Source organism: Carassius carassius, chromosome 7 (assembly GCF_963082965.1).
Source record: "Carassius carassius chromosome 7, fCarCar2.1, whole genome shotgun sequence".
Classification (NCBI taxonomy): Eukaryota; Metazoa; Chordata; class Actinopteri; order Cypriniformes; family Cyprinidae; genus Carassius; species Carassius carassius.
Window position 1 is genome coordinate 2,865,007 of NC_081761.1, and position 19,435 is coordinate 2,884,441.

The 19,435-nt window shown below is 40.9% G+C and overlaps 1 protein-coding gene and 1 long non-coding RNA gene across 2 annotated transcripts in view; one reads left to right on the forward strand and one right to left on the reverse strand.

The window, feature by feature from the left end:
* Positions 1–19,435, reverse strand: part of LOC132143366 (glypican-5-like) — a 163,234-nt gene that overhangs the window by 133,963 nt on the left and 9,836 nt on the right. The window lies entirely within an intron of this gene.
* Positions 1,553–2,066, forward strand: LOC132142980 (uncharacterized). Its single transcript, XR_009434138.1, has 2 exons — positions 1,553–1,879; positions 1,913–2,066. It is a non-coding gene; the product is annotated as an uncharacterized LOC132142980 (long non-coding RNA).

The window sequence follows — 19,435 nt, forward strand, 5'->3', positions numbered from 1 at the left end:
ATCAGTTTTTCAGATCAGTATGATGTTATAGGCATCAACTATCAAAAAAAAGAAAGCACCCCTTGGTTCTTCAAAGTAACAGCTGAAATTTTTCTAGATCCTTAAAATGGTTCTTTTGGTCCTTAAAAAAGGTTCTCCAAACAAATCAAGGTTTTAAAGTCAACATGAAATCAAAGTGACCCAATTGTTCTACTTTCATTTAGTAAAACTCATGTCGTTTCAACACTGTTGCCTTTTCTTTCTTCTGTTGACAAAAATAGTAAAATACTACAAAAATAGTAGTAATATGAAAATGTCTCCTGTGTATGAAAAAATAAATAAAATTAAAATCTTAAATACAATAAAACAAATATAAACAAAAATAAAATAGTTAAAAAAAAAAAAAAAAATATTAAAATGTTATAAAACTAAATAAAATTGTTTAATTATAAAAAATTAAATTAAAAAATAAATAAACCAAGAAATTAATATAAAATATGAATCAAAATAAAATAAAACAAATAACAAATAATCTAAAATAAAATAAACAACAAAAAACAAAAACAAAATAACTGAAATCAAAATTGACTCTTTATATTATACTAATTATACTATTATACTATTATAGTAAGAAAAACCCAAGTTGAACTTGACCTTTGGCCTCTAACAGCCCAGCTCCTATCAAAACATAACAAATAATGTCATTTTAAACTGTCATACTGTGGAAGTAAAATGTTTTTGCACTTTCACCTCATCCTCATTCATCCTTGCTAATTTAAGACGGTAGGGTTGAGACCCCACACAGATCTGGCCGGACATTTGAGGACCCTTCTCACCCAAAAAACAAGCCCCTCGAGGTCTCCACTACAAGTGCAGCTTTCCAAACCATTCACCAAACGCCCATTTCCTCCGAGAGGGTGTGGTATTGTTGCTAGTGAGTGCTTAGTATATTTTTTCAGGGTTATGTTGGTTTTGGAGATGGCTTAGCAGAAAAAGAGGGAAGCCTAAGCAAATATCTCCATTATCACCCGCTTTAGAGAAGCTGCTCCTGCCGTCCAACCAAAACACAGCGGTCCTGCCAGCGCTGGCCAGAACATGACCGAACGCAAATACCAGCCATACCAGCAGCTGTGACCGCAGTGACCCGGACTCCATCTCAAACACACTGGGACCAACAGAGGACAGACACATCTGATAAATGTTATGGCACTTTTATCACCCGCCAAGAAGAAATCATACATCGATTGCTTGAAAAACCATATGAATTCAGCTATGAAGTATATGAAGCAAACGGCAAAAGACTAGTTACATGCTGAACAGCAATGCTTCTGCACGGTTTTTATTATAGATCAATTAAAATGATATAAAATTCTACTACAATAATAGTAAGTCTCTGGTTTCTAAGTCATTCCAATAAGAAACAGCAGTGGGGGATTTTATTTTTTAGGTGCCATAAATGTTATAAAAATATGTAGTGTAAATTCTTAATATTAATAATTAATTTATTAATATATAATATTTGAAGTACTATCTATACATATATATACACATGTATGTATGTATATACACATACATACACACATACATACATACATACATATATATATATACTAGGGGTGTAACGATACGCGTATTCGTATTGAACCGTTCGGTACGAGGCTTTCGGTTCGGTACGCGGTACGCATTATGTACCGAACGGTTCGTTGGACTAATTAATTACATTTGGAAAATAAAAAAAGTGTGTGAAATATAATGCTATGCGTTCAACAAGGTAGCCCAATAACCCAAACGACGTAACAGGCAACGCCCCTGACACCCCCGAAGAAAAAAACACCAACTTGTATGTTTATGTTAGGCTACTCAGTCAGGCGCTCGCTCACTCAGTACGCGCTGAAGGCGCGTTGCAAAATGGCTAATGTGTTTAACAGACCAGAAATAGAAGATCCTCCAATAACCAACAGGTCAGGTGTTTGGGTGCACTTTGGATTCCCTGTAAGCTATAATGGTGATGGCAAGAGAGTGGTGGATAAAAAAACAATGGTATGTCGCATCTGCTACATGACAATAGGGTAAACCAGGGGGAATACTTCAAACATGTCAACTCATTTACGCCGACATCACCCTAGTGTGTCAGTATCTGGAACAAGAAAAAAAAAGGAGAAACATACACGCAACAAACTATCCTCGCAGCATTTAGACAGACATTTCCAACGGATTCAAACAGGGTAAAATACATCACCGCGGCGATTGGTACATTTACGTTATAGCCGCGGATATGAGACCTTACTCTGTAGTGGAAAACGCAGGTTTTAAGCACAGACCGTAATTCCTGCTTTGTTCCAAAAAATATAAGCCCAAATAGAGAACCAATTGAGTAAAAACACACTCAATATAAAGAGTTATAGAGTTCCCTATCTGTCGGTCACTACGAGTTATGTCGAACGACATATGGGGTCTCACTTGGGAGGCCAATCATCTCTGAATTTAAGAGAAAACGCCAATGAAAATTGGCTAGTGGATTAACACACCTGAGCCACTCCCCGAGCCACGGGTATAAATAGGGCGACAGGTGCATCCACTCATTAGATTTTTGCTTCGGAGCAGGGTAGTCGATGAGAGCAGTCACTACAAAGCCATTCATCTTTGTTTTAAAGAAGCTGTTCCTGGTCGGTGTGACGGCGCGGTACAGCGGTGTCCCTGTGACGGCGATTCCCCTGGGCGCTTCGGCTAAAAGAGACAGTTTTCTAAAAGAGCAAATCACGGGCGATTCGCGTCTTTTTCAAGATGCCGTTTCGTCCATGTCCTTCTGGATGCGGTCGTTTCGGTGGACGGTCACGAGCGTTGTCTGCAGTGTCTGGGCGTCCAACACGCTGAGGCTGCGCTCGTGGATGATTCATGCGTCTACTGTGGGCGTATGAACATGGCAGCGCTGCGATCGCGTCTCTCACTCCTCAAGGGGTGTGCAGCAGACCCCTCTGTCTCCACCCGTCCCGGTTTCTCTGGCTCGAGCAGAGGACCGCCGGCTGGCGCTCTGGGAGATCTGAGGGTTAAAATGAGAGCTTCTCCGCCTGGCCACGCCCCACGGACCTCTCACTCCTCCCGCAGCGCCTGTCCCGTGCAGCTGCCGATTGATTCTGCTGGGCCATCTCACGGCAGTCCCAGCGTGTCTGTCGGTGCGCCGCCCGAAGATCAGATGCCATTGCAGAAGATCAGGACCTCGACTGCTTTGGCACATCAACTGTCTGGAGTTGCTGGCAGTGCATCTAGCTTTACGACGGTTTCGTCCGCTGTTGCTGGATAAGCACGTGTTGGTCCGCACGGACAACAATGCGGCTGTTTCGTACATCAACCGACAGGGCGGTCTACGATCACGTCGCATGTCTCAACTCGCCCGCCATCTCCTCCTCTGGAGTCAGACGTGGCTCAAGTCGCTGCGCGCTATCCACATCCCGGGGAGCTCAATCGTGCAGCCGACACGCTCTCACGACAGCTCACTTTCCCCGGGGAATGGCGACTCCATCCCCAGACGGTCCAGCTGATCTGGAGTCGATTCGGGGAAGCCCAGGTAGACCTGTTTGCTTCCCACGAGTCCTCCCACTGCCAGCTGTACTATTCCCTGTCCCAGGCCCCCCTGGGCACAGATGCACTGGCACACAGCTGGCCTCGGGCTTTACGCAAGTATGCGTTTCCCCCAGTGAGCCTGCTCGCACAGACACTGTGCAAGGTCAGGGAGGACGAGGAACAGGTCCCGTTGGTTGCGCCTTATTGGCCCACCCGGACCTGGTTTTCGGAACTCATGCTCCTTGTGACAGCCCCTCCCTGGTGCATCCCCCTGAGGAGAGACCTTCTCTCTCAGGGGCTTGGCACCATTTGGCACCCGCGTCCAGATCTCTGGAACCTCCACGTGTGGCTTCTGGATGGGACGCGGCAGACCTAAGTGATCTGCCCCCAGCAGTGGTAGACACTATCACTCAGGCTAGAGCCCCTTCTACGAGGCAGGCCTATGCTCTTAGCGTGGGCTGTCACCCTCCACCCTGAAAGTGTATGTGGCTGCCATTGCAGCCCATCACGATGCAGTGGACGGTCGGTCTCTGGGGAGGCATGACCTGATCGTTAGGTTCCTGAGGGGTGCCAGAAGGTTACATCCTCCTAGGACACCCCTGATTCCCTCCTGGGACCTCTCTATTGTCCTCGCGGGACTTCAGAGGGGTCCCTTTGAGCCGCTGGATTCAGTCGAGCTTAAGTTGCTGTCTCTCAAGACAGTGCTCCTGATCGCGCTCACTTCCATCAAGAGGGTCGGGGACCTCCAAGCATTTTCGGTAAGTGAAGAGTGCCTTGTGTTCGGGCCGGCCTACTCTCACGTTGTCCTGAGACCCCGGCCTGGATACGTGCCCAAGGTTCCCACCACTCCCTTCTGAGACCAGGTGGTGAACCTGCAAGCGCTGCCCCTGGAGGAGGCAGATCCAGCCTTGACGTCGCTGTGTCCCGTAAGAGCGCTTCGCATATACGTGGACCGCACCCAGAGCTTCAGAAGCTCTGAGCAGCTCCTGGTCTGCTTTGGAGGTCAGCAGAAGGGGAAGGCTGTCTCTAAGCAGAGGTTGGCCCACTGGATAGTGGATGCCATCGCCTTGGCTTACCATTCCCAAGGCGAGCCGTGCCCCCTGGGGGTGAGGGCCCACTCCACATGGAGTGTGGCCTCCTCCTATGCACTGGCGCACGGCGCCTCTCTGGCAGACATCTGTCGAGCTGCGGGCTGGGCGACACCTAACACCTTTGCGAGGTTTTACAACCTCCGTGTGGAGCCAGTTTCTTCCCGTGTGTTGGGTAACAGGTAATTGGCGGGAAGGGCTGGCTGGGTGTCACGCTTGCTGCGCCATTCCCCCTAACACGGGGATGTGAGCGCCTTTCTTTTCCCAGTAGAGTTCCCTGGTTGGCGTACCCTGGTCGAGCATCTTCCAGCACCCTCGGCAGTCAGACTTGGCGAAGCAGTCTGTCGCCAGGCCCAGTACTGGCGTTAGCATGCCCGGAGTTCCGGTCAGCCCCTGTACTGGGCTAGGTGTTCATATGGCTTGGTTCCCTACGGGTAATCCCATATGTGTATTCTTCCACGGTAAGGTTTCCCTCTTGGCAAACCCGTGTCTTCCCTCGGCAGACCCGTTCTGTCAGTCTCTTCTGGCAGCCGTTCCATCCCTACTCCAAGGTAGGACCTGCCTCAGAGACCCCTTCCATATGTAGTACTGCCCCCTGGGTCAGTCCATATCGGTATATCCACATGTCACCTCCCTACGGGTAGGATGTGGTCTCCGTAGCGACCTTTTCCTAGGCTCGCTTCCCCATTGTCTTGCCAGCTGAAAGAACAAATAGGGAAGATTTGAAGCAATCTTTCTCTGAAGGTTAAAATTCCTTCCATTAACTTTATGTGGGCGGAACAGCAGCGTGGCCTTCTCCAGCAGCGATGTACTCACCCTTTGGCCCCTTCGGTACCAAGGTCAGTGAATTTGCGCTGGGGCTTTGGGAAGGTTACGACCTTAAGCGTAGCTTTTGTGGCACGCCAGGGCTTGTCGACAATTGCAGCGCCACAGGGTTGTGACGGTGTTCAGGTTGTGGCGTTTTCCATAGGAACCCATATGTCGTTCGACATAACTCGTAGTGACTGACAGATAGGGAACGTCTCGGTTACGTACATAACCCTCGTTCCCTGATGGAGGGAACGGAGACGTTATGTCCCCATGCCACAACCTTGAACTGTTCGCTGTTGCCGGGACATGTTCTCGGCTCCTCAGCGTAAAACCTTATGAGTGGATGCACCTGTCGCCCTATTTATACCCGTGGCACAGGGAGTGGCTCAGGTGTGTTAATCCACTAGCCAATTTTCATTGGCGTTTTCTCTTAAATTCAGAGATGATTGGCCTCCCAAGTGAGACCCCATATGTCGTTCGACATAACGTCTCCGTTCCCTCCATCAGGGAACGAGGGTTACGTACGTAACCGAGACGTTCCATATAAAAAGAGTTACATCTTTGTATTTGTTCATAACTACTACAACAATATAACATTTTCATTTTTTTTTTTTATAAGGAGCTGTTTTGGTTTTATACAGTCCGCTGCTAAGAAAACACCATAGAAGATGGGTAAAGAATAGCTCCATCATTGTTCAATGTAAAAAAAAAAAAAATCATACTTTGTTAGTTTTAATAAATAAAACGTTTTTAAAAAAATCAAGGAAATTTATCTGCCATTTATTCTTTTTGCTGTATCTAAAACGTACCGAACCATACCGAACCGTGACACCAGTGTATCGTATCGAACAGTGAATTTTGTGAACCGTTACACCCCTAATATATACACATATACACATATATACATACATATGTACATATATACACACACACATATAAACATTGTAAAATGGATACACATATATACAAACACATATATATATATATATATATATATACACACACACACAAACATTGTAAAATGGATAGTTCCGGTCCTTGATTCTGATTGACTGAGCTTCGTTTGAAGCTGTTCTAAATTACATTACAAACATACACCTTTGTTTACATTTGTGTGTTGCTCGGTAACCACTTTTTTTGGAACCACAACTGTTTCTGAGGAACTACATTGTTTGGTAGATGAATACGGTTTTTATTAATATCATTACACTTTATTTGCTCTATTTTATTTTGTAAAAACCTTACTATGTTTATGAAATAACCGTTTTATGAAAGCAATAAGCCTCGTGAAGCCCCTTCACTTCGCATCGTGCCTAAGAACGCCCCTTGGCTGTTATAAACTCACAGTAAACCACGGCTTCTTGGGGATTATTGCTTTATTTTATCTTATATTTATAAAACACGCACATATGTGAAGATAGATTTTTTTTTTTCATACAAGAAAAATATATTTTGCAGTGTTATAAACAAACAAAAAAAAACCTTAAAATGTCAAATGTGCAGACATTATCAACATATGATGCATGCCCACTCAAGTCTATAGCAATACAAAGAGTGCAAACAAATGTTACAAAAGTTGTACACATACATGCCAACCCTCCCAAATTTTCCGGGAGACTCCCGAATTTCAAAGCCCCTCCCGAAAATCTCCCGGACCGACCTTTCTCCCGAATTTCTCCCGATTTCCACCCGGACAACAATATTGCTACACCATCCGTCACTGGGCGCCGTTTTAGACCAAACGCTTGCGCTCCCATGGCGTCTGTCGTTGCTATGCAACCAAACTGCGCTCTCCATGATGACGACGAAGAAGTATCAGCAAATATTTCTGGAGATGAGAAGGAAAAACCCGCCTGGAAAAAGTAGCGCACCACGTTGCTTCCATTATGAGCGTGCTCACCGCGGCCGCGCACCTACGGTTGAAATAACGACCTTGAGCGCGAAAAAGATGCGATATGTGAACGGCCCCTAGAAGCAGACGTCTGAAATGAAAGGCAAGAACAGCTATTTATTTAGCTTTAGACTGTTACATGAAAATTTAAAAATGAAATGTCATAATTATAATGTTTTGAGAGTTTACTTATGTAATTGTTGCATTAGGCTATGAATTAATAAATGTTTATTGATAAGATCTAGCTATTTCATATCTCTTCATTTACAGTAGCTAACAAATTAGGGTCTAACCTCCTGAGGAGAGGCCTTAAGGAATTGAATTTGTCAAATAAATGAATTACATTTTTCTTTGCGTTTGTGTATGTGATATTATATATGACGACACATCGTTTGTGTATGTGATATATATGACGACACACAACCCCCCCCCCCCCTCGGTCCTTTTTAATATCTCCCTAATTCTGAGGTCTCAAGGTTGGCAAGTATGGTTGTACATAAACACAAACATTCACTTTCTGGCTGCCAGATGCAGTTAAGGTACAGATTGGTAATCAATAGAGTTTCCGCTTTACCTTAGGCAACGGACAAGGAAAAAAAAAGTGCAAAAACAACCTCACTGGAGTGTGAGGTGTCTTGTGATGTGTGGGCTTGGCGAGGCTGATCTGGTGGGGATGGTTGTGAAATACACTCAGCACCACCATCAGACTGACTCCCTGGGCTCTCATATCTGTGTATGAATGTGTCTCAGTGGCCCTCCTGAAGCTCTGTCTGAATGACTCCCTGTTTAGTCAAAGAGAGGGCAGTCAAACAAAATGCCTTTTTGTTACTTGTAGACGTATTTCACCTCACCAGCATAAAGATGGTAAAATCAGGTGAGGAAAGAGAGGTAAGAGGGTGTTGTGCACTGCAATTTTGACTGAAAGTTTTATACTAGGGGTTTCATATTTATATATTTTTTTATATGTTGAAATGTGTCGCCCCAAAAAAAGTGCACAACTCAAAATGTCAAAAACATGCATGTTAACAACTACATTAACAACACATTTATCTGCCTATGCTTTTATTTACAACTTTTAAGTCTAGTAATTTGGTAAATCTTAATGGTAAAAAATATACATTTTAAAAAGTAGATAAAAAAAAAATCATTATACAAAAAATCTAAGCAAACAAAAATAAAATTATAAATAAAGTAATACATAAAACATTAAATAAAAATAAAGTACTGTACAAAAAAGTTAAATAAAAACTAAATTAATAAAACAACTAAAGCATACTAGTAATGTGAAACTGTCCTATAAAATAAAATAAAATAAAATAAATCAGGTAGGTAAATGATGAAAATACATTTGAGGACAAAATTTTGTATAAACTATTCCTCAAAGACACATTCCTGGGCTTATGTGAATTATTCATTCTCTGGTCAATATTTTAAAAGGCAATAATAGATTATTATAAAAGCAATGAAAAACAGGTCTAAATCAAATCATATTGGCTTCCTGACAGTCACACAGGAAAAGACTTTACTTTTGTTTAGAAATGAAAGTTCATGTAACTGAAACAGCATATTTTCATACATTTTTTCAGACTTCAAAAAAGAAATGCTGCTAGTTTGCTAATTATTTTCCCGAGTTGCCCATGTTGTTTGTTTGGAGTCCAAATCCTTATCTAGGAATGTTTTCTACAGTCAAACAGCATTTAGGTCAAAGGAGAAATGTTCTAATGCTTACAAATATGCAATTTTATATTTTTATCTTTTAATCAGAACTGAATGTGCAGTCAAGTTAATAAAGTAAATTTGACTTCATGTTGACTTTAATGAAGAGTGGGGATATCAAACAAAGACAAACAGAGTTACATAAGAAAAAAAGACAAACCACACAGTCTGTGTGGGCATTTATAATGCTACTGGTCAGTGTTTCTTCGATTGGATGCACATCAACAATTCCAGCACCACAGTAAATCAGCCCAGACTCCAGCGAGTACAGAAAAACACTAAAGCCTCTAACAAACCTCTCGAGAGCTTTCAACGCTTCCACAGTGTTTGACTTCAGCAGGCCACTGTAAACAAACTCAAACGCACAGGTATGCTGCTCAGATCACAGATAAAACCCTATCATCTGTGCGCTGGATCAGACTCTCGCCCTCCTACCAATGATTGTGAACAGCTTGTATTTTTTAATACCAAAGAAAAGCAGAAAATAAACAACATCAAAAAGTGCTAATGTTAATACTTTGGCTCTGGATTAGCTAGTGAGTTTACCAAAGAACTAAATACAAGAATAATCTTACATCGCTTGGACTAACTTCAAATCCAAGATGGTTTTATAATGCTGGTGTGGCTCTAGAATAAGCTTGTTAACTAGTCTTTGCTGTATTCTTTGCTAAAACCCACCATGTAATATCAAACTGGATTCAATTGTGTGTTTCCCAAAAAAAGTATAAGCTAACACTCAATTTCAGAGCATTGTGTTAACCACAACACTAACAAAATGGTTAATAGTTAATATTTAACGGTTTAATTGTTTTACATCAAGGCCTTTAATTGCATATATTATGTTGACTTGTTGCATTATGTTAGCATAAATTCAAGCACGATAAATCCAAACACATAAACAGAAGTTTAAAAAAAAATACAAATAATAGATAATAATAATAATAGAATAATAGAAAATGAAATAAAATAAATTGAATAAAACAATAAAAAATATACATAAAAACAAAATAAAAAATAAATACTTAATATTTTATTGTATTGTTTTATTCAATAAAATACATTGAAAACGATAAAATTAAATAAATAAAAAAATACGTCTGATTGGTCATGACATCCAGACAGACACTGCATCACAGAATCCTCTGAAACAAGTTTCTACAAAACCTATTTCGGTATTACGTGCGCAGGGAAACGTCACTATTGCATGGCTTTAAATAAAGAAACAAACAGCAGCAGGCCAGCAGTGCTCCTGCTCTCCTGAATAATGCTCTGATGAAAAACACGTGAACAGAAGATGTTATCTTTCCTTTCTAAACCCCTTACAACCTCATATTTCACCGTGTGGGACAATAGCCCAGCACTGTCTACAGCACAATCTGTTCGGCATGTGAACTTCAAAGCTTCGTGGCGAGATGCAGGATGCTTGTTCTGTGCATTAAGCTGATGCACTGTATTGTTCCCGGAGAGGGTCATGTGCGGCGTGATAAAGCGTGAACCATGTGTGCTGTATTTGTAAACAGATCTACCCTAAAGTCAGAAAAAGGCAGAGCAAGGCTGATTTAGTCTGATAAAACCCAAGTCTTGTTCATGAGCCAAAGCAAAGGCTTATAGGTTCAAAGAGAATCTTGATAAATGATTAAAAAGACTCAAACTTCTTACAGCTTTCAGAGGCAGGAGCCGGAGCAACAATGGGAAAGAGGAGGAACGCAGTGAAGCACGAGGATTGCCTTAAGGTTTCTTTAATTATAATTTGCTGTCCCTTTCGAGTAACCATTCTCACACCTTGTCTTTACAGCCTTTGACCTCTTTTGGCACTCCATGTTTGGAGAGAGAGGTCAACAAGAGGAGAGTTTATTTATAGATTATCATACCATTGCAAAAAAAAGGAAAGTTTCATCCAAACAAAAGCAAACTATATGGGTTTAAAATGACATGAGCGTGAGTAAACGATGACTCTGAGCGAGGGATGACCTTATATAATGACAATAAAATACCCACATAAAATGCTATAGCCAGGCAGACAAGCCATAAAGGCGCTTCCCTGTTAGTAAGGGAACAATAACAGACCTAAAATGATGGTTTCTCTCTCTTTAAACTGACACATTTTATAGCTAACTACAATACTGTCTGGGAAACCCCAGAAACTGAAGAGGATAAATGACAGAGGGCTTGATTAATGAGAATTCACTTAGCCAAAAGTAGACGCGGAGAATGAAGTTGGAAGCAGCAGGTTCATGAGTGTCTGGTCAGATCACTTCTTCAATGATCAACCTCTTGAAGTGCTTTATGTTCAATGCAATTCAATGCTAGCATGCGCATGCAGTGCGTCATTGACCTCAGCCTGCATAGAAATGTGCTTCATGCATAAATCAACAAAACTCCAATGTTTGATTTCAACTTTCCTAGACTTTATTTCACTGCAAATATAAAAAGCTAAAAAAATCATGGATGTTTTATGGATGTGTGCCAGGACAGAACTTCATTCTCATGGCAGACTTCACTGTAAAATAAACATTCAGCAAAACAGAGCTTGGAAAGAGACAGCAAAACATAGTTCATCGGTGGCAAAAATAAGAAAATCAGGCCAAGGAGAGATGCAGGAGCAACATGAGGTCAGATTAGTGGAGAAACTAACTAAAAAGTAGCAAACCAAACTACATTTTCTCAGGAGCATAACAGCAGCTTCAAGTGTCTTCAGTAGCAAACTGTTTTCCAACATGTAGCAAGAAAAAACTCAACCAAAAAGTCTCACCAAAGCTGCATTTCTTTGTTTAAAAATACAGTAAAAAGACTCAATGAACTCTCTCAGATTCAAAACACCTCTCTCTGGGCCCAAAAAAGAAAAAAAAAACTGATTTAGGATTTTGAACTTCATTGTTTGTAACTTAGTCCTTCAATAGTTTACATTTTATACAGAGCAGTACGACAAACCAAGAAAGCTGTTATTTTCTTATTCACATGAAAACTACAGCTCACATTTCAGAAATTACTAACACTTCCCATGTTTGCAAGCAATCAGCCACCGAGTTTGTCTCTTTTGTTTGCCTGTGGTATAATTATGGGGTCATTATGCCAAATGCCTTTGGGGACATTGAGGAACTAAGAGGTTGGATAGTTGCACAAACCATATCCTGCTTTTGAAGATGTTAAAGCCAGACACATTCAGACATAAAACCACAGGAGTAACGCTGTGTTGCTATTTATGCCTGCCATCCCAGTTGGGAATTTATTTGAGAGCAAAATCCTGAAGCAGCCATTCATGAAGAGAAGAAAGAAGTCAAGACAGGGAATTCCTGACACATAGGAAACAAAGGAGTCATGGATGAGATCTCATTAACATCTCAATTGTTTTCTGAGACAGCGATGGTAACTGAAATCGCAATAGTGTGGTCAAAGATTTTTCGATACTTAAATAATGAAATATCTAAGAGAGCATTAGACCGCGGTCTAATAAGAACATTGTAATGAATTAAACCCTTTGTAATCGTCGGCAAGAAGGAGGCGGGAACCGGCGGACAATCAAACGACATTTAATAATTCAAAATAAACACAAAACAGCGCACCAGCCCCTCACGGACGACTGATGCGCACAAAATAAAACCAAAACACAACTAAAAGCCCAGGCCTGGTCCTCTCTCGTCCTTCACTGTCGTCGCTCCAGTTTTATATCCTTCCATCTCCTCCGTGGGCCTCGAGACCGGCGGGTCGAACAGGTGTAGTTCATCTCCAATCACTCCACCGACCTCGCTCCCACGTCACTCGGCCCCGCCCCACTCGTCACATACCCCCATCGCCCCTCGCAGGCCGGGGGGTACTCCTGAGACTGCGCTCTACCCCCCCCCCCCCCTCCCTCCCTCCGGGGGGGCCGCTCACGGGGACCTGCGGGAACCTGGGGGTAGGACAGGCGAGGCGAGAGAAAAGGAGATGGAAGGAGGAGCGACAGAGACGAGAGAGGGGAGAGAGGAGAAAAAAAAAAAAAAATCCTGTTCCCAGACGCACCGCTGCTCGGCCCTCCACCAGCTGGGCGATCTCCTCCGCGGTGCCTGGCGGTGGCACTGGACGGCCCTCGGCGGACGGCACGACACTCCTCCGCCGCCCGGTGGACGGCGACGGCTCCTCCGGTTTTGGGCAGCCGGCAGGAGTCCCCCGTTCCCTGCTCCTCCCCGTTCCGGCGGATGGCAGCAGGCTCCGGCCACCTGGCGAACGGCGCCGACTCCTCCGCTCCCTCACGGACGGCAGCCGCCCCTCCAGATAGCGGGCGGCCGGTAGCGAGCTCGCCCGTCCCCGGCAACTCGCTCCAGTCCACCACCTCGAGCGTCCATGGCGGCACACTCCTCGTCAGCTCGTTGGCACCGCGGATTCACCACAGCGGCGAGGGATCTTCAGCAGCGCATCCCTCCTTCTCCCAGGTTTCGGCACCACTGTAATGAATTAAACCCTTTGTAATCGTCGGCAAGAAGGAGGTGGGAACCGGCGGACAATCAAATAACATTCAATTATTCAAAATAAACACAAAACAGCGCACCAGCCCCTCACGGACGACTGATGCGCACAAAATAAAACCAAAACACAACTAAAAGCCCAGGCCTGGTCCTCTCTCGTCCTTCACTGTCGTCGCTCCATTTTTATATCCTTCCATCTCCTCCGTGGGCCTCGAGACCGGCGGGTCGAACAGGTGTAGTTCATCTCCAATCACTCCACCGGCCTCGCTCCCATGTCCCTCGGCCCCGCCCCACTCGTCACAAACATTTATAAACCTGTTGTTCAACAAAACACTTTTTTAACAACATATTTGGTCTCCAAACTCAACTTATAACGTCAGTTGAGTTACAGCTGGATGATTAATCGAAAAGAAATCAAACCTGAAAATTCAGAAACCCAAACTAACCTAATTTTCAAATTTTTCACACAATTTTCTACTTTCCACATTTCATCATTTAAAATAACAGTAATTTACAATGGATGAATGTTATTTTCTTCTTTTCGCATGACAGTATTTATTTATTTATTTATTTATTTTTTCTGCAAGAGATGGTTATTTTCTTTTGTCATGGCAATATTCATTTATTTTGTTTGCGAAAAATGAAAGTTATTCTTAACGAAGCTTTCAATAATGTAAAAAAAAACATATATATATATATATATATATATATATATATATATTGTCATGTTGTAGTCTAGTTATATTTCAATATTTATCTTTCAGTAAAAATCAGTATCGAAAATGGTATCGAATATCAGTATTTTTATCAGTATCAATTTTAGAAAGTTCATTATCATGAGTGGCAACACTACTTTGCAACAGTTTTTATTTGTAATGTGACATTTCGGAGTGGGCCTTCTGTAAGAGGAAAAATTAAATAAGAAATAATTGAGAGACAAAATTTCCACAACGTGGACAATAAAGTTACTGAACTGAACATGTCAAAGAATGACTTCTCTCTCAGTGTCAGTTTCTCTCTCTCTCAATGGAAAAGAATGCAGTCTTTGCTGAAACCTGTCATTTACTGCGCGGCTGCTGAAAACTGTTTGGGATCTTTCACCCCATCTGTGTCTACGGCCTCAAAATCTATGGAAAAGCTTTCATTTCAAGACAGTGAAATACCCAGACAGGAAAATACACAAATCTCAGCATGACTCTTAGAACATGTCTATCTAACCAAGACCACCACAGCAACCAACTAGAAACACCTTAATGACTCCGAGCACACAGGAAATCACATAGCAATGCACCAATCAGGATTGTTCATGGCCGACTCCATATCATTTAAAAGCAAATTGGCCGATACTGATGTAAACAAAGCAGTGTTGCGCTTATAAACCCTACTTTAACATACATTATACAGAGGCAAGATGAAAAGAAAATACCATCAAATAATACCATTCATACAAACCCCTAAATCAATATTTAGGATTTTCTTCCAATATTTCATGGATTTCTCTACCAGTATTTTCTCCTCTTTGCGTCTGTCTTCAGCGTCTCTGTTAACATCCTGCTTGCAGACTTCGTAATATTTCAACACACTTTTACTCGTAAATTATTGCAATGCAGTTTGTGTGCCATTTCGGAATAGAGATTGAAAGAAAAAAAACACTAAAAACTGTCGTTGCGTGTTTTCTAACACCCACCTCCCCCCAAAAGGTCAATGTGTGTCAAAAGCCATGCGCTTTCTCGTTTGCGTCTCACACTAGAGGTCTGGTTTGTGGTCAAACAGTGGCAGTAATGAGTGAGCCACACTTAAACAGGGCTATTAGAAGAGGCTCTGAAAGGGGTGCGAGTCAAACACACAAACACAAGAGTGTTATTAGGGGCTCTACGAACACACTGACGTTACTGTGTGAAAACGGTGCTGCTTTCTAGTGGCCAGCTGATTTAATGCTTTGTTGATGGATCAGTGCTGATAAGGAGTTATTGGAAACCTGCCAAAATAAATTGAATAAACAAAAGCATTTATTTCCTTGAAGTGTACTATTAATATCCTTAGCTAATATCCTCAGACATGCTGATTTGCTTTGCAAATAGAAGCTGCTTACGCTCGCTTGAGGGGAAGCTGAAGTATGTATATTTTTAAACATTTGAACACAGTCAACTATTCTTAAGAAACAAACTAATTTAAATGTTAGATGATTAAAGATATCTTGTTCTGAGATTTGCCAAGAACATGCTAATGTTAATGTGCAACTTCCTATAAGAATCAATCATCTGTTTCTATCAAATCATAAGACACATAAGACACAAAAGACTAAAAACTCAGCTTTGCACCAACAGAATAAATTCTATTTTACTATATATTAACATAGAAAACTTTATTTTGAATAATAATAATATTACACAATATCACAGTTTTTACTGTATTTTTAATCAAATAAATGCAGCCTTGAGGAGCAGAAGAGACTGAAAAACAGCTGCAAACTTTAGAACGGTAGTGTATATAAATAGAGCAAATGAGAAAATAATGTAATCATAATAAGGCTTATCTTTGAAAGAATCTGCAGTGATAATTACATGATGGATCACTTCCTGAGTTACAGTGTGTTCACTTTCCATTTCCAAATAAGTCATGATACACTGTGTTTATGACTATAACCCATTATGCATTTCCTTAAACTTTCAGACCTTTGCAAAATACTAATATATTTATTAGTTAAATCACAATGCTCTGATATAAATACTTGCATGAATACTGCAAAAGAAAATAACATCAATTGTATGATGAAAAGAACCAGATCAAAAAACAGAAGCAGACTGGATGCTCTTTATCCAGAATATTAATGACAACTTGAGGATTTTAATCTCATGAAAAGAGCTCTTGAGCAGATTTCCTAGCTAACAGATTGGAGTGAATCAAATTCAGAAGTTGTGGACAAACAGAAAGACATCCATACACATGCATCTGCTCATCTCCAGTGTTTGTTTACTTGCCAAATATTAGCAGTTTAAGATCCTTAAGTGAACACAGAATGTCTCAACCACCCAAACCCCGGCTAGCTCTGTGCAAAGCACACTAGAGATGGTAAGCTGAATGGATGGTGAATGGCACTTCAGCAGGGCATGAGGGCCACTCGGCCCGGTGCAGCATCAACCTCTGATTCACGAGTTAAAGCAGGAAAAAATGCACAGAAGACCACACAGCAGCGCAAAAGGGACAAAAGCATGACTTTGCCCTCCAACCAGAGTCTTTTACCAGGAAGCTGTCTCAAACAGAGCCATTCTGTTTTCATTAAGCTGCCTTTGTTACCCGCTCCAGCGACAGGTTCTGATTAGTGAGCGGCTGGGGACGGAGAGGTTGGTCTAGGTCATTAGCCTGAAGTCTACATTAAAGCACAGGCAGGTTCATGTGAGAGGAACAGTGTGGACTGTGCTCTAAATGCAAAGATGCCACTGGAGTCCTGTTAGGAAATCGAGAACATATGTATGGGAAAAGCATATAAAATTAATGCTAATGAGTAGGGCTGTGATGGTTGCCGTGACACGTGCACGTGACGTGACACACTCTATAGCAAGCATAATATGAAGTTTTGTATACAAGTGTAATAACAGTAATAGTTGCAAATAGTTTTATTTAGACTATAAGTCTATGGTAATTCACAAATTACCTCAAACACAGCGCAACAGGTTTTGTCTGTCTAGTGTCTACAGGACATTTAAACTCTGTGTCAGTACATCATAAATAGGACGAGGCAGTTTACTGTCTTGGATTTGTCATGTCGTGTTGTGCTGCATCCAGTGTAGCATCACTGATTATAATGAGTATTCTGTCTCGCCACGCCGCTCGCGTCCGTTAGACGGTGTATTTAACTTTCTTATTTAGGCTACTTTGTTTAACTATTATTTCTTTCATATTCATTTGAGTGTTTTGCAGTCTGCGTATTAGGGCTGCACGATATTGGGAAAAAATGACATTGCGATATTTTATTTTTCTGCGATATATATTGCGATATGAAATCTAATCTAATTATTTTTACACGGGGAGCAGCTATCCCATACGGTTAATGAATAACGGATCAACTACTACAGCCTACATCGCACATCCTGCGATGTGACTATCGTGGATTCGTACATCGCAATATCGATGCTTAAACGACACATCGTGCAGCCCTACTGCATATTCACTGACAGAAGTGCTTAAATAAACACGAGCTGACAAGCTGAATCGGGTGTGTTAGTGCAGAGCTGATTTCAGAGACATATATAATATATTACATGCATGCAGTTTTCAGGCAGCTTTAATCACCTTTTTGGTAACTCCATGACTTAACTGACCACGACACTGCATGCACATAGTTCATTTCATGCTTTGATATAAAAGGATACAGGCTACAGCGCAAGCTTTCAGCATTAATTATTGGTACTCGATTAATTAGTAATGATGGTACTCAATAATTGTTCTTCTTATAAATGCTGAAAAATATTTTTTTTTTTTGTGCTTAATAATCTTTGATGAATATATATATATATATATATATATATATATATATATATATATATATATATATATATATATATATATAATTGTTAATTCTTATTAAATAAAAATAATTATTCATTCTTTAATGTCACTTTGAAAACTGTTTTATATGTCCTTGCTGAATAGAAGTATTAATTTATTTTCTTACACTACAGTTTGAACATTTGGCATTATGGTTTTAACAAAAATATTAAGTCTAAAAGTCTAAAAATGATCAGTATTGCAAGTTTGCTACTTATTTCTCAAGTATCTTATGACTCAAGATGGCTACTGAAAATCCAGCTTTGCGTTATAGAAATATATTATATATGGAGTTATATTCAAATAGAAAATAGATATTTTGAATTGTAACAATATTTAACAATTTTACTTTACAATTTTACTTAACAATTTTTTGCAGACTATTTAAGCATAAGGGACTGGCAGTAAAGCAAGATAGCAATAGTAAGGTCTTCCAATCACACACGCCAAATCATTTGTTACTCTAAACGTCGAATAAAGAGATTCCGACCACATCCTCCACTGTCTCCAGGGAATGTCAATCTGTGACATAAACGGTCTAAATTCAGCCCATCACAGCGTACGCTACCACCCACATGGCATTGTATCTTCCTGCTATTGAGAACAATCAGTCAAAACGTCCCACTTTCCACACTGAAAATGCTTATGGCCACATAAGCATGGAAAGCACGGAGGGACGTTCGATCCTGCCAAGACGTCTTCCTGAATCACAAAGAGGAATTAAGGGACCGCAATGCAAGTTAACAGGGAGACATTCGGAAATACAAGTCATGCATATAACGTGTTTTATGGGCTCAAAGTGGCCGGTGACAGTTGAATAAATTGACAAGGCTTTGCATCTTTCATCCTGTTGTCCAAGAACCACAGATGCGAAATTTAGAAGGAAAGGCTTTTGGTTTAATATCAAGTTCTTTTCAAGCAGTTGTGTTTAAAATCTACTTAAAACCTGAATTTAAATTAAAGTGACATTAAAGAAATTGAGAGAAAGAAAGAAAGAAAGAAAGAAAGAAAGAAAGAAAGAAAGAAAGGAAGGAAGGAAGGAAGGAAGGAAGGAAGGAGGGAGGGAGGGAAGAAAGAAAGAAAGAAAGAAAGAAAGGGAAAAAATTGGCAAATAAATATAAAAAATAAGTAAACAAACAACAAATAATTAATTAATTAGACAGTTGCTGGCATAATTTTTGGGTGTTCTTGTTTTTTTTTTTCAACAAAATAAATGTAGTGATTTGTTTTTCCATTACCATTTTTTAAACACAAGTTAATATTTAAAAAAATAAAATACCTGTATGATTTTCAGCATGTAGACAAAATATTATGTATTTTGAGATACCATACATGCATGTGGTTTAATAATAAAATCGATAAATGAATGTACGACTGCCAAGCATGAAAAAAAAGCCTTA